Source organism: Suricata suricatta, chromosome 7, assembly GCF_006229205.1.
Source record: "Suricata suricatta isolate VVHF042 chromosome 7, meerkat_22Aug2017_6uvM2_HiC, whole genome shotgun sequence".
NCBI classification, from domain to species: domain Eukaryota; kingdom Metazoa; phylum Chordata; class Mammalia; order Carnivora; family Herpestidae; genus Suricata; species Suricata suricatta.
Window position 1 is genome coordinate 12137460 of NC_043706.1, and position 14129 is coordinate 12151588.

General features: G+C 39.4%; 1 long non-coding RNA gene across 1 annotated transcript; it reads left to right on the plus strand.

Moving 5' to 3' along the window:
- The first annotated feature begins 402 nt into the window (after window positions 1-402).
- Window positions 403-13157, plus strand: LOC115295447. Its single transcript, XR_003910402.1, has 4 exons — window positions 403-440; window positions 3151-3252; window positions 4426-4725; window positions 13072-13157. It is a non-coding gene; the product is annotated as an uncharacterized LOC115295447 (long non-coding RNA).
- Window positions 13158-14129: the final 972 nt, after the last annotated feature.

Sequence of the window (14129 nt, forward strand, 5' to 3'; positions counted from 1 at the left end):
AAATAAGTCCCCCTTGTGTTGAATACTTAAAGTTGTTGAACGTTGAGAATAAATGAACTCTGAGCCATCCCTGGCCATGAGTAAGAGTCTTTTTTTTTTTTCCAGGATTTTTCTTACTGGACATAGGTATTCCCCACTCTTTGAAAGGTTGTGTTATACCACTTTGCTTTTACAAGAGACCTATGCTGGTGTCTGCTTCCACTAACCAAAAGAAATCTGAAGAACATTTCGCTTATATGAAAAAAGGCAAAAAGTGAAGATAGTACTCAACATGTTTTTCAGTGAGCCCTCTGAGCAACAAAGAGTGGGACCTTTCACACAACCTCTGCTGCTGCCCTCAGCATCTCAGCATCAAACCTCCATAGCCTTCGACTGTGTCTGTGAACATCTATCTTTATCTCCATCTATTCTGTGCACCTGTTAGCAAGATGTGTCCTAAGGTATCAGAAAAGGATAAGAGACGTTATTTTGGGGGTCTGGAAATGCTGGAAATTTTTTACATACAAACTAATGGCAATTGCTTTTTCATTTGGCTTTAGAACATTTTCATGGGAACTCTCTACTTTTAGATAATAGGGGAAACCTGTTCTTCCAAAGAATCTGTGACTTTGGGAGTGTGGCAGTCTTTATTTACCCCTACCCCCAATGATTCTCCTTTGTCTGCCTGCTCTGAGCTCCAGGACGCTGACCTCTCTCCATAGCATGACTCAGATTCCATGGTCCGTGGGCTTTGGATTGGGTTGGGCCATTGGGAGCCACTGGCAGGGGATGAGGGGAATGGAGAGAAAGATCAAGGTGTTTATTCATTTCTCTTCTTCCCTGCCTGGGAGTTGTTCTGATAGCAGATGGATATCTCTCTCGATTACAGATCCTTTCTTGAGAGCTGCTACTCTAGTTCACACCAGTAACACTATTCATCCTTGCCTCTGTGATAGTTAATTGCATATGCCAACTTGACTGGGCCACGGGGTGCCCAAACATTTGAGTAAGGTTATTTCTGAGTGTGTCTGTGAGGATGTTTATGGATGAGATAGACAGTTGACCCAGTAGACCATGTAAAAGACCTTGTTCACCCCAGTGTGGGTGGGTCTCATCCAATTGGTTGAAGGACCTGAGTAAATTAAAAAGATGAATAAAAAAGAAATCTTTCTCTCTGCTGGACTGTCTTTGAGCTGGGACATAGTCTTCTCCTGCTTTTGGACACAAACTGGGACTGGAAGGACACCATCAGTTCTCCAGGTTCTTAGGCCTTCAGTCTCAGACTGACTCAGATGCAACTCATTGGTTCTTCTGGGTCTCCAGGTTGCCAACTGAAGACCTTGGGACTTCTGGCCTCCAAAACTGCATGAACCAATTCCTTATAGTACAAGTGCATCCAGCCAGCCAGCCAGCCAGCCAACCAGCCAGCCGTCCATCATATGCACGTACATCCGTACAGTCATTCTTCTCCTCTGCAGAACCCTGACTAATACTCCCTTTCAGACCCAGAGATGTAATAGCTTCCCACCACTGTCAGCCTCTGAGTGCCTCAACATTGCTGGTTTGTTCCTTTAGCCCTGCTCACACCTCTGTAAATAGTTTCTTCTATAATGTTTCTCAAAATCCCAGTGGACTGTGCCATCTGTCTCCCGCCAGAAGGCTGACTGAAGCAGTTTCCCATAACCATCTTCTTGTTTACTATACCAGCTGGGATGACGCTGGAGTTCAGATTCTCTGAGCTCAGAGGTACCTTGACACCCACTTCCAAAACTGCCAGCCTACAGACACGCCCACTCAAGAATCTAGGTTTACCCAACAAAGGCCAGTTTCCCTCACGAAAGCAAAGGCTTGGTGTAACCTAGCAAATAATTTGTACAGCTCATTTATTACAGTGGAGTTCTCCAATATGGAAGGAAGCGCTGGAGAAGCAAGTGATATGTATGGATTTTATTTTATTTAAATATAGAATGATAACAGGTTACTCATGCTTAGGACTGCCTACTTTGCCTTAATCTTTTGCGAAAATGAGACAGTAAGATGAAAGACAGTAAGATGTAGCTGAAATAATCCCTTTTCACCGTGGTTTAGATACATTATGGATCAAATAGGATTTGGTCCGTCAGTTTTATATTCCAGCCATTTTTAATAACTTTATTTATTAAAGAACGCATTGTTCTTTGTTCCAAACAACTGACTTTCATACTTTTGTTATGAGATTTCTCTTGTATCACAATTATTTGTTTAAATGTCCTGAGTAGTATACCTGTTCTCACAGCAAGACCTTTATCTTATTTATCATTTTACTTCCAAAGCTATAACCGTGCTAGTAAACAAGGCAATATGACTATTTATTAAAGGAATAAATGGCAATGAACTTGAAGTGTGACTCATTTATAAATTGAGAACCACTGAAACTAATCGATGGCACAGAGGAATCCACTCTCCTTCCTGTTAAGGCTCCTGACCTTCACCTCTTTCCAGGATTCTTCCTACCCATTGTATGCTGCAATCCTTTGAAATTGATTAGCAGCCCATGAAATTGCCCCCAAATTCCCTGGTAAGCTGTTCCTTCCCTTCCTATGGCCTGCAGACTGCCTTTTACGAACATAAATAAAAGTAAATAAACGTTGGCAGCTTTCTTACTTTCTTTTTTTTTTTTTTTTAAGTTTATTTACTTTGAGAGAGAGAGAGCAGGGTAGGGGCTGAGAGAGAGGGAGGTAGAATCCCAATCAGGCCACACCTAAGCTGAAATCAAGAGTTGGACACTTAACTAAGCCACCCAGGTGCCCCAAAGTTGGTAGTTTTGAAACTCTTCCTTATGAACACACGACCCACATACGTCCCCTCAATTCTTCAAACTTGCTTGTCTACATGGGATAATTAACAGGTTCTGTAACCACAGAGAAATCAAGGTTTCTTTTTTTCTCACTCTGATGATTTATTATTTAGTAAATGGTTGACCCAGTGGTAAACCTTAGAATTTTAAACTCATAAGCAAATTTTCAAAGTGGTCTTCATTACTCTTTGCAATGCAGGGTCACTCCTGCAAAAAGCATATGTATTATATGTTATATACACATATTAATTATATATACATATATAATTTATTCCTTTTTTTTGGAGGGAGAGAATAAAGGCAACTTATTTCCTGACTTTTGTGTATTTCCCCAGGCACAAGAATCACAGTAATTAACCCTGCTCAACAATCTACACTCAATCATCCGCCACTCCGTTGGCTTAGAGAATTCAGCAGAAATGGATGTCCAGTCTTAGGTGAGACTCAGGGAATTCTAACAATTCTCTGAAGCTGTTCCTTGCTGAATTAGAAGAACTTTGAAGAATTAGTAGTCATAAGTGAATTATAAAACGCCAGTGGCTTAGTACAACAGAAGTTAATTGATACTCATTTAACAATCCATGAAGATCTCCTGATGGTGGGCAGATTTCCTCTGTTGGTGATGCCGGGTCCCAGGCTCCTTTCATCTCATAATCCTTCTGTGCAGTAGGGCCTGGATCCTTGGAAACCAACAGCTGACTGGAAAAGAACAGGGAGTGTCCCATGAGTGGCTCTAGTAGACCTCGCCCATTCACATTTCATCATGGAGGGCTCGGCCATGTGGCTGCACCTGAATCCAAAGAAGCTGGAAAACTTGGGCAGCTACCAGGTGAACAGCCACTTCCCAGTCATGATGTAGCCTGGAAGAAAAGAACACAGATTTCTTCATGAGCAGCCAACTGCCTCAGCCACAGGACGCATGGGCACAAGGGGTATAATCCCCAGTAGAGTTAGAGTCAGGAAAGAAGCAGGAGGTGAATCGGAAACCAGGAATGTGAAGATATATCTTCAGCACCTTGTCTTTTATTCTACACCATGAGACCTGGTGTTGGTGTTGTTATCTCTCACTTGAGTAGAAAGTCCAGATGTCCTCCTCTCAAGACAGAGAAGGCATATAGTGGAAATACCAGTCATTTCCTCCCTGCACCCACACCTCCTTTGTAGAGAACTATTTACCCCTTCCTTCTAACGGTCTCACCATATAGACCCAGCTGAGTGCAATGGATCCCATGTCTTCTTCCTTTAACTCTTGGTCACAGTTGAAAAGAACAGGGTTAGACATCAACCCAAGTGAAGCCAGTCATGTACTGTCTCCCAGAAACTGAGAGTTGGCATTCAAAGATGAGAAAAGGCTGGTATTGGCCATGGTGTCTCAGCCTGTGTTACAGATGCTCCGAAAGTCAGTCTAGGGTGGGGTCACAAAGAAACTGAGAGAGAGAGAGAGAGAGAGAGTAACATGGAGCCCTGACATAATAGATCTTGGTTCTCTCAGGTTAGCAGTTTCCCAAAGTGTCTTTCCAAAAGATATCCTTCTGAGTTTGAGCTAGCTTGGATGAGCTTAGCTCCTTGTAGTCAATTAGTCCCTAACATTCTTTCCTACTTGGTTGCAGAGCTTTACCTCCACGATGATAATAATGGAGTATAACTGTAAAGTAAAGCCCATCCATGGAATTTATTACTACACCACAGAAATAGGACCCATTCTGTGTCCAAACCTTCAGAACATTCCAGAGATGGCACAGAAAGATAAAAGGCAAAGACAAGCACAGTGCCAGTTGCAAGCCATATACCAAGACCTGTGAGTTTTCTCTCGATGGTGTGGAAAACCAGACAAAGTGAAATTATGGATTCCTTGAAATGTGTTCTTCAAGGCCAGAGATGAAAAAGCCTAGAATGTTCTTCATGACTAGGTATGTATTGCTAATGTGTTTAGATAGAAAATGGCCCCCAAAGATGTACACATCTTAATTCTCAAACCCATGAATGCTACTTTATGTAGCAAAGGCATTTTGCAGATGTGATTAAATTAAGGCCTGGGATGATATGAGGTTATTTTGGATTCTTTGAGCGGTCCTGATAAAATTAGAAAAGTCCTTATAAGAGGGAGTCAGGAGGATCAAAGAATAAGAAAAAGATAGGACTTGAGACCCATTTCAGGGGCACCTGAAAGACTCAGTTGGTTAAGCGGCCAACTCTTGATTTGGGCTCAGGTCATGATCTCACAGTTTGTGGGATCAAGCCCCACATCAGGCTCTGTGCTGACAGCATGGATCCTGTTTGAGATTCTCTCCTCTCACTCTCTCTCTCTGCCCCTCTCTGGCTCTCTCTCTCAAAACAAATAAACATTTAAAAAATTTTTAAAGATCCATTTCAAACTTCTGACCTTGAGAAATGTAAGAGATTAAATTTGTGTTGTTTTAAACAACAAAAACTATGGTAATGTTTTTGTAACACCAATTGGAAACTAACACAGCTAGTCAATAGCACCTTTAATATCATTTTAGAATGAGTTCAGCAAAGGTATGAAAGAATGGACATTACTTTTTCTGGCATTTTATAGAGGAAGGAGAGAAAGCTCCCTTACCAGATGGTTCTTTCAGAAACAAGTTGGAGGGATGGTTTATGCAGGAAAATAGAGAGTAGGTCTTTATCTGCAAGTCCAAAGACACAGAGTGAGGAAGAGAAGCAGGTCTCAAAGAGACCATTTCTTTTTTACAGACAAGTGGGTTTAGAGGCAGACATGACCTCTTAACCAGGTGTATCAACCACCTAGAATAAACAAAACACTCCCCTTGAGCTCTTTAACTACTTTTGTAGAACACATATATTTTGTAGAGCACATATATAGGTTACTACTCCTGCCATTATCTTCTTCTCCTTAATGACAAAACCCACTTCTTGACACCTAATTGCTGATAGGGGACCATGCTTGGAGAAGACGAGATTACTATCTTTCATAACTTTTTGGTTGACCTATCAGAACATTTTAGCCTCTGAGCATCAAAGCTTTGCAAACTGAGAAGAAAGGAGGGAAGGTAGGAAGGAAGGAAGGAAGGAAGGAAGGAAGGAAGGAAGGAAGGAAGGAAAAAAGGAAGAAAAACAGTCATATCAATTATAACTTCTTTTTAAGACGATTCTCTCAGCAGCAGACAATGGTAGTTATTGGTTTCTAACCTCCCCAACAAGATATTCCCCCTCATTCTCTTCCTCTCAGAACCTGCCTCCCCATTACAGGGGGACCATGTGAACAAAGCTCAGCAAATCAGAGTCCCTCACTAGTACTGATACACAGACATGGAATTACTGAAAGAGATAATACCAATCTGGGGCTATTTTCCCACCACATTGGTTGAGACTGTCCTTAGAATGATTCTAAGCAGAGCAAAGTGCATATGAGAGAAAGAACAGGACAAAGATCTATGACATAAAGTCCTAAATGTTAATCCCTATGTTCCTGTCCTATAGATTTCTCTTCAACTTTGTGAGCTACCCCAAACTTCTTTTCAACACCATAAGCCAATTCATTGCCTTTTTGCTTCAGTTAGCTTGAATTGTGTTTCTAATTTTTTTTGACAACTAAATGAGTAGTTCTGGTTATATTAGAAAAATGTCAGTATATAAAGGTTACATTTTACTTCAGTGAATTCCAAAAACTTATTTTGTAGTTAGAGAATGTATTTTGTATGATTCCAATCCTTACAAGATTTAGTAAGAGTTGTGTGATGGCCCAGGTGGTGGTATATCTTGATGAATGTTCTCTGTGTTCTTGGGAGGAATGTTGATTCTGCTCGTGTAGAATCACATATTCCATAAACGTCAGTTAGGTCAAGCTGGTTAGCTGTGTTGTTCAAGTTTTCTAAACTCTTACAGATTTTCTGCTTACTTGGTCTACTAGTCATTGAGAGAGAAAGATTGGAAATGCTGACTATAATTGTGGATTTTCTTATTTCCTCTTTCAGCTCTATCAATTTTAACTTTGTGGGTTTTTCTGTGTTATGAAGTGTATATATATTTAAGATTCTGTTTTTTTAAATTTTTTAAATGTTTTTTAAAATTTATTTTTGAGTGACAGAGAGAGACAGCGCAAGCAGGGGAGGGCCAGAGAGAGAGAGAGAGAGAGAGAGAGAGATACAGAATCCGAAGCAGGCTCCAGGCTCTGAGCTGTCAGCACAGAGCCCAATGCGGAGCTCGAACACATGAATGGTGAGATCATGACCTGAGCTGAAGCTGGATGCTTAACCAACTGAGCCACCCAGGCGCCCCTACATATTTAAGATTCTTATGTCTTCCTTTTTGAAATGATCCATTTGTCATTATGAAATATTTCTCTTTACCCTTCATAATATTCCTTGTCCTAAAGTCTACTGTTTGGATAGTAATATAACTCACTGGTGTAGCTTCCTTTAATTGGTATCTGCATGATCTATCTGGGCCATGCTTTCACTTTTCATCTATATGCATTTTTTAATTCAAAATGAGTTTTTCATAAATAGCATATAGTCAGGTCTTCCTTTGTGACCCAGTCTGACAATCGCTGCCAGTTGACTGGAGTATGTAGACCATTTGAATTTGATATTTTTCTTTATTTTATTGAGATTAAATCTATTGCCTTGCTAGTTGTTTTCGATTTGTTCAGTATAATCTTGGTTACCTTTTCCCTTTTCCTGCCTTCTTTTGGATTAACTGAGTATTTTTCAGGATTCCATTTCATCTCCACGACTGCTACTTCTTTTTTCAGTGCTTTCTCCCAAGGTTTATAATATACATCTTTAACTCATCATAGTCTATCTTCAAGTAGTATAACATCATTTCACATATAATGTAACCGCTTCAAAATAGTATACTTTTATTTCCACTCTCCTGTCTTTTATAATACTGTTGTCAAATATTTGACTTTGATATATGTTATCAATTCCAAAATAAATTTCTATTAATTCTGTTTTTAAAAATTGGATATCTCTTAAAAACTCTTTAAAATAGTAAGACATTGTCCTTTATAATTACTCACACCTTTTTCATTTCTTGTACTCTTTGTTTCTTCAATTTTGTATATAGATCCAAATTTCCATCTAATTAATGTCCCCTACCTAAAGAATGTTCTTCGAAATTCTTGTGGTGCAGTCCTGTTAGCAAAAAAGTCTCTCAGCTTTTATTTGTCTTGAAAGTCTTTATTTTGCCTTTATTTTTGATGGATATTTTTCTGAGTGTAGAATTCCAGGTTGACAGGTTTTCTCCCTATTTTAAAGATGCTGCCCCACTGTTGTATGCCTTGCATTGTTTCTGGGAGGAAGTCTGTTGCCATCCTTATTTTGTTCTTCTGCACACAGTGTGTATCCCCCACTCCTTGCCCACTGCTTTCAGGGTTTTCTTTTTATTTATTTATTACTTGTTTTATTTTTTATTTTATAAAAAATTGTTTTTTTTAATTTGAGAGAGAGAGGGCAAGCACAAGTTGGGGAGAGGCAAAGAGAAGGGATAGAATTCCAAGAAGTCTTTGTACCATCAGCACAGGGGCAGATGTGGGACTTGAACTCACGAACTGGGAAATTATGACCTCAGCCAAGATCAAGACTCTGATGCTTAATGGACTGAGCCACCCAGGCATTCCTTTGTTCCTGGTTTTAAACAATTTGTTTATAACGTGCTCTCATGTCGTTTTCTTCATGCTTGGGTTCAGTAGACTTCTTGGAGCTGTACGTTTATACTTTTCATCAAGTTTAAAAAATATTTAGGCAACATTTCTTCAAATATTTTCTTATTCCCTATTTCTTTCCTCTCTTTTGGGATTCCAATTATGTTTGTCAAACGTCTTGATATTTCTCACAGGGCACTGATTCTCTTTTCACTTTTTCTAGGCTTTAAAAAAAATTCTGTTTTATTTTAGGAGTTTCTATTGCTGTGTTTCCAAGTTCACTGCAATATCCAATCTGCTGTTAATCCTATTCACTACAATTTTCATTTCAAGTACAGTGTTTTTCGTTTCTAAAATTTTCATTTTGTTCTTTTTTTAATCTTTCCTTTCTCACCTCATCATGTGCATGTTTTCCTTAATATCCTTGACCATATTTATAAGATGTATAATAGCTGTCTAATGTCCTTGTCTGCTAATTCCATTGTATCTATTATTTCTATTGATTAATATTTGTCCTTGAGTCATATTTCCCTGCTACTTTAAATGCCTTTTAATATTTTTATTGGATACTGGACATGTAAACTTTACACTATTGGGTGTTCCGTTGTGTTCACTTAGTGTGGGACTCTGTTCTGGTATGTAGTTAAGCAGCTTCAGGTCAGTTTGCTCCTTTTAAAGCTTTTTTTAACCTTTGTTAGGGCAAAGGCAGAGAGGCTGTTAGTCTAGGACTAATTTAGCTCCGCTTCTAGGAAAAGCACCCTCTGAGCTCTGTACCCAGTGTCCATTTATTACAAGGTTTATCCCTTCTAACTGATGGGAATGCAATCTATTCTCAGTCCTATGTGATCTTGAGAGTTTTTCAGCATTCTCTCTGTTGGCTCTTTCCCAACATTTTTCTGCCAAAAAATTGAAGGGATCTCTATGTACATATCTGGATCTCTCTTGCTCTTTTACTTTCTTTCTCTCTCTTTTCCACATGCACACAAACATACACACACATGCACACACCACTTTAAGACCACAGAAATATCCTGCTTTTTAAATTTCCCTGTGAAATGTTTCCTTCAGCAATGCTTCTTGCCTGATTTAATTTTTACTACGATGCTTGCAAAACGACTTTTGAACTTTTACTAGTTGGTCTCTGGCACTCAACTATAAGCAAGAGCTCTCTCTTCTTTCTGAATTATTTATTTATCTCTTGATTATCAGCACTGATGCATGATTTTTTATTTTTTCAATGGTTTACATTCATTACCATACTTAATTATTTTTTGTATTTAGCTTTTCCCAGACCAAGCTATTGAGAGCCCCTTCAATTTGAGACTATCTCTTGACATTCAACTGTTTATATTCAACACGATTAAGATGCAGGGAACAAGATTCCTAAGATCAAATCACCAGCCTGTCCTAGAAGCTTCCATCACTTTCTCATTGTACATTTCCCCATAGCCAGGATAAGCATTAGGCCTCAATCAAATGAGTGCATTCTATATATTTTTTCAAATATTTCCTAATGACATATTCTGTTGTATATTGATTTCTACAAGATTCTATATATATTTGCACCTATGTCTGAATTAAAGTAATCTGTGGATACATCTCGTGTTTGTTTGTTAGATCACAATCAATCAAGATCTGACATATTGTACATAAGTTCAAATGTGCTTATGCAAGAATCCATCTAAAAGTATGAACTCCATGCCTGCATAGTCCGATGATGATGGTGGTGTATGTGCGTGTCTACTCTTGTTAAAAATTATCCTAGGAATAGGCTGTCACTTGTTAAAACCACAGGGAAGGCAGTATTGCGTACAGTTGGTTATCAAAACCAGACTAAGCTTGATGCTTGCAAGTAGTTGCTCCTGAGATGCGTGAAGTCCAGAAAAATGCAGATGAGGGAGAAAGCTGGAATTAATGCTACAGCCAAGTCCAAAGCACAGGCTCGATGATGAAAGTTACAAAATACAAGGCTCCGGTCTCCAGGTCAGGAAGCAGCCTAGTACCCTGGATAGCTCCCTGAACGGGACAATTTAGCTAGACAAACTGAGGCTTATCTTTAGAACGCCATTTTGATTCTTTGTCTGAAATTCTTAAGTTTGTAAAAATTTTTATCCCTGCATCTTCCTAATCCTCACATGTCCAAACTTTTAAAGGTTTTCGATCTTGTGATAGTTGATTTTATGTGTCAAACTGACTGGGCCACAGAGTACCCAGCTACTTAGTCAAGCATTATTCCAAGTGTTTCTGTGAGGATGTTTCTGGATGAAGTTTCCACTCGAATCAGTAAACCTAATAAAGCAGATTGCCCTCTCCAATGTGGATGAGAGTCATTCAATCAGTTGGGGACCTGAATAGAACCAAAAGCCTGTGTAAGAGGGACAAACTAACTGCCTTCAGTTTTTTCCCTGCTTTCAGACTCAAACTGAAACATTGGGTCCTCTTGGGGCTTGAGTCTGCCAGCTTTTGGACTAGAACTTACACCATTGGCTCTTCTGGGTCTCCAGCTTGCTGATGACAGGTCTTGGGGCTTCTTTGCCTATATGATTGCATTAGGCAATTCCTTATAATAAATCAATAAATAGATAAATAAACAGATAGAAGAGAGAGAGATAGATGTTAGATAGATTGATAGATAGATAGATAATCTATTGGTTTGTTTCTAGAACACAAGCTAATGCAATCTTCCCAAGATTTTTTTTTTTTTTTTGCAATTTTTACATGGAGTGGAGGGGCTTTAATGGAATATTCATATCTTAAGATCTACAAAATCCAGAAACTCAAAATCAAGACCTTGGAACATAGTGTTAAACAAACAAACGAAAGAATGGCATTTCCCCCTTTACTTCTATGTGAGTGTGACAACTGATTAGTCTCCTGGGACCTCTTCCTGCATGTGTGTGCAGCGTGTAAATGCCTCAGAAGGCCATGACCCAAGAGCCCGCAGACTCATCTTTTAACCCTTTCCTGCCATTCAGCTTATGAGACACGGCAGTCAGCTTGAGACAGCACTGAGTTCCACGGCTCTCTCTTCCCAGCAAAGCTGCCGCGTGTCACCCAGCATTGCAGTTCTCTCTCACACGTTTTGCATAATCAGTTTCTATTCTGTCGTGTTCCCTCACACATGGTGTTCAGAGATTTTTCTGGAAAATAGAGAATATTTTTCAGCTCAGATGAGTAGCATGATTGTACGTTGCTCAGACTGTTTGGTAAATGGAGTCAATTACTCATCTATCTGTCAGATGAAAAGAAAGACACACGGATGAGGAGGACCTACTTTTAGACCTAGAGACCACCCCCTTTGCCTTCATGGCTACTGCATGAGCCTCTGCACTAGTTTCTAAATGTTTCTCTCCTTTTAATATATCCTACAATCTACAAGCCACTCTTGGAGCAAACTCCTAAAAGTACCATTTACTAGTTAGCCTGGAGACCCAATTTCATCATTGACTGGCTACCCAATGTAGTAACAGCACCTCTTCTCTAAGCCTCACCTTTCTGAAATGTAATAAGGTGGTATCTTCTTTGGAAGATTGTTGGGAGCATTCCCTGGTAATCTACATGAAGAGATTTGTGATTATAAAGTCCTAACAGGTAGTCATTGTTTTTCAAAATCTTCCTATGGCTTCTCATTACCTAAAAAGTTCAAACACTACCCTGGCATTTAAACAACTCTAGAGCCGGATCCACCCAAGCACTTTTTTATTGCTTTTATTTCTATTACTCTCAGATATGAACCTTCTTTCCAAGCTAGATGTGTATGCCCAAGTTCTCACTGGGTGTGCCTGATGTGGAATAATAAAGTCTGGAGAAATTCAGAACATTGAGGAAATGTGATAGAAACACCAGATGAGCTGGCAATACTTAGATTTAAATAAACATTTTAGACATAGATTTTTCCCCCACCCAAATCAAAATGGGAGAGTGTACCAATTCAGTGTCCTTAACTTGGTAAAAATGACCAGGGTTTGATTTCTGGCTATGATATTTTCCAAGTGAGTGGCCTTACGATGCTTACATTAACATCTTCAGTTTTCCTATCTTTTCCTGTTAAAAAGTTTGAACCTTACCAGATTGGCAGGAGGAGTAGAGGAACAATGCATGCAAGAAAGAAAGAGGGAGAGAAAGAGGAAAGGAAGTTCTAGAATGCTAAAGGATTATGCAAATGTTGCCTTGCCATTAAGGGGTCAGATTGAGGACTAGTGAATTCTTAGTGCTTGTCACATTTCCACAGAACAGTTCTATTGAGCACATCCTTGTACAATCCCTATGGTAGATAATTCCATTATTCCCTCAAGAGGTCTACCTTGAAATTCATAAGCAGAGCCACTCTAAGGGCAGAGGAAGAGCAGTCCAACAGTCTAAAAGTTTTCCTAAACTTAGAGCAACAGGTAATATCTGCACAGGCAGTCACCTTACCTCAGAGCACTCGTGGGTGAGTCAACCGTCTTTCCATTTACAGCCAGCATTTGATCATTCAGGGACTGTTGACACTTGGGGCTTTGTTTTTCTTCCTCTTCCCGCCCACTGCCTCATCCCCTACCCATTAGCATACCTCCCCCTTGGAAGGACCAGGAAAGAAACTATCGATTCACTCAAAGAAATCAATATGCATGCTTTTTAACAGGTTAAGCTGGTGAAGAAGCAGGTCAGATAAGATGCGGTTTGTGAGCAATCCGTGAACTTCATTCATCGATGACCATCCTTTCCTCTTAATATAACCACAAGTAACTAGGCAGGGGTTATACCGGAGCCCCTCTGATCAAAATTCAGCTGGGAGGAACGGTTTTGGGGTTTCTGTGTGGTTTTTTGGTTTTCTTTTTTCCTTTTACATATAATGAAATGCTACTCAGAGCTCTTTGGACATTTAAGGTCATCAGGCCTAGGAACAAGATTCATCCAGAGTGTGGCTGCTCAGACTATTTACCTTTCATACTAGAAGTGAGCAGGGCTGAAGGGCAAGTGTGAGTCTTCTTCGGACAAACCGTGATGGAGAGAGTATATTCCTCACCTGAATTGCATTCAGTAAGCACATTTCCAAGACATATTTGCTCCCCTGAAAACAAGCTGCCTAAACATCTGTGGGGAGACAAAGGAAAACATGGGGAAGGAGACTAGGGATGAATATTTCAGCAGAAATGTGGGAAGAAGTACACTGCAACTTGCAAACAGCCTTCTGTACTGCATGCCATAAATTAACACAATATAAATTTATACATATTTACACCACATAGTCTCTAACTATATAAATCTTCAATACTCAGACTTGTGGGGTAGGTGTAAGAGAACAGTCCATATGTTTATTCATGTTCTGTGGAGCTCTAGGGAACTCAGTAATTTTACACACACACACACACACACACACACACACACACACACACATGCACGCACACAGACTATGTAACTAAAGGTGATTCTAAATGTTTAAATCAACTTAATGACTAAGAGCAAAATTCTACTTTTTAAAATATTGCCATTTTCAAAGATATGCACAGCCAATGAGAATTTTAGTTCTATTTAATGATTTATTTGGTTGCCTTACATGTGCCCAAACTTCAGCAGTTACCAATGTACACATAATGATAGTGTGGAGTATGCTTTTCACTAATGAAAAAGACAATATAAATGGCTTTTCCCTGGGCTCTCCTATTGCATGAGAGGAAGCAAAATCAAAATACAAGATTT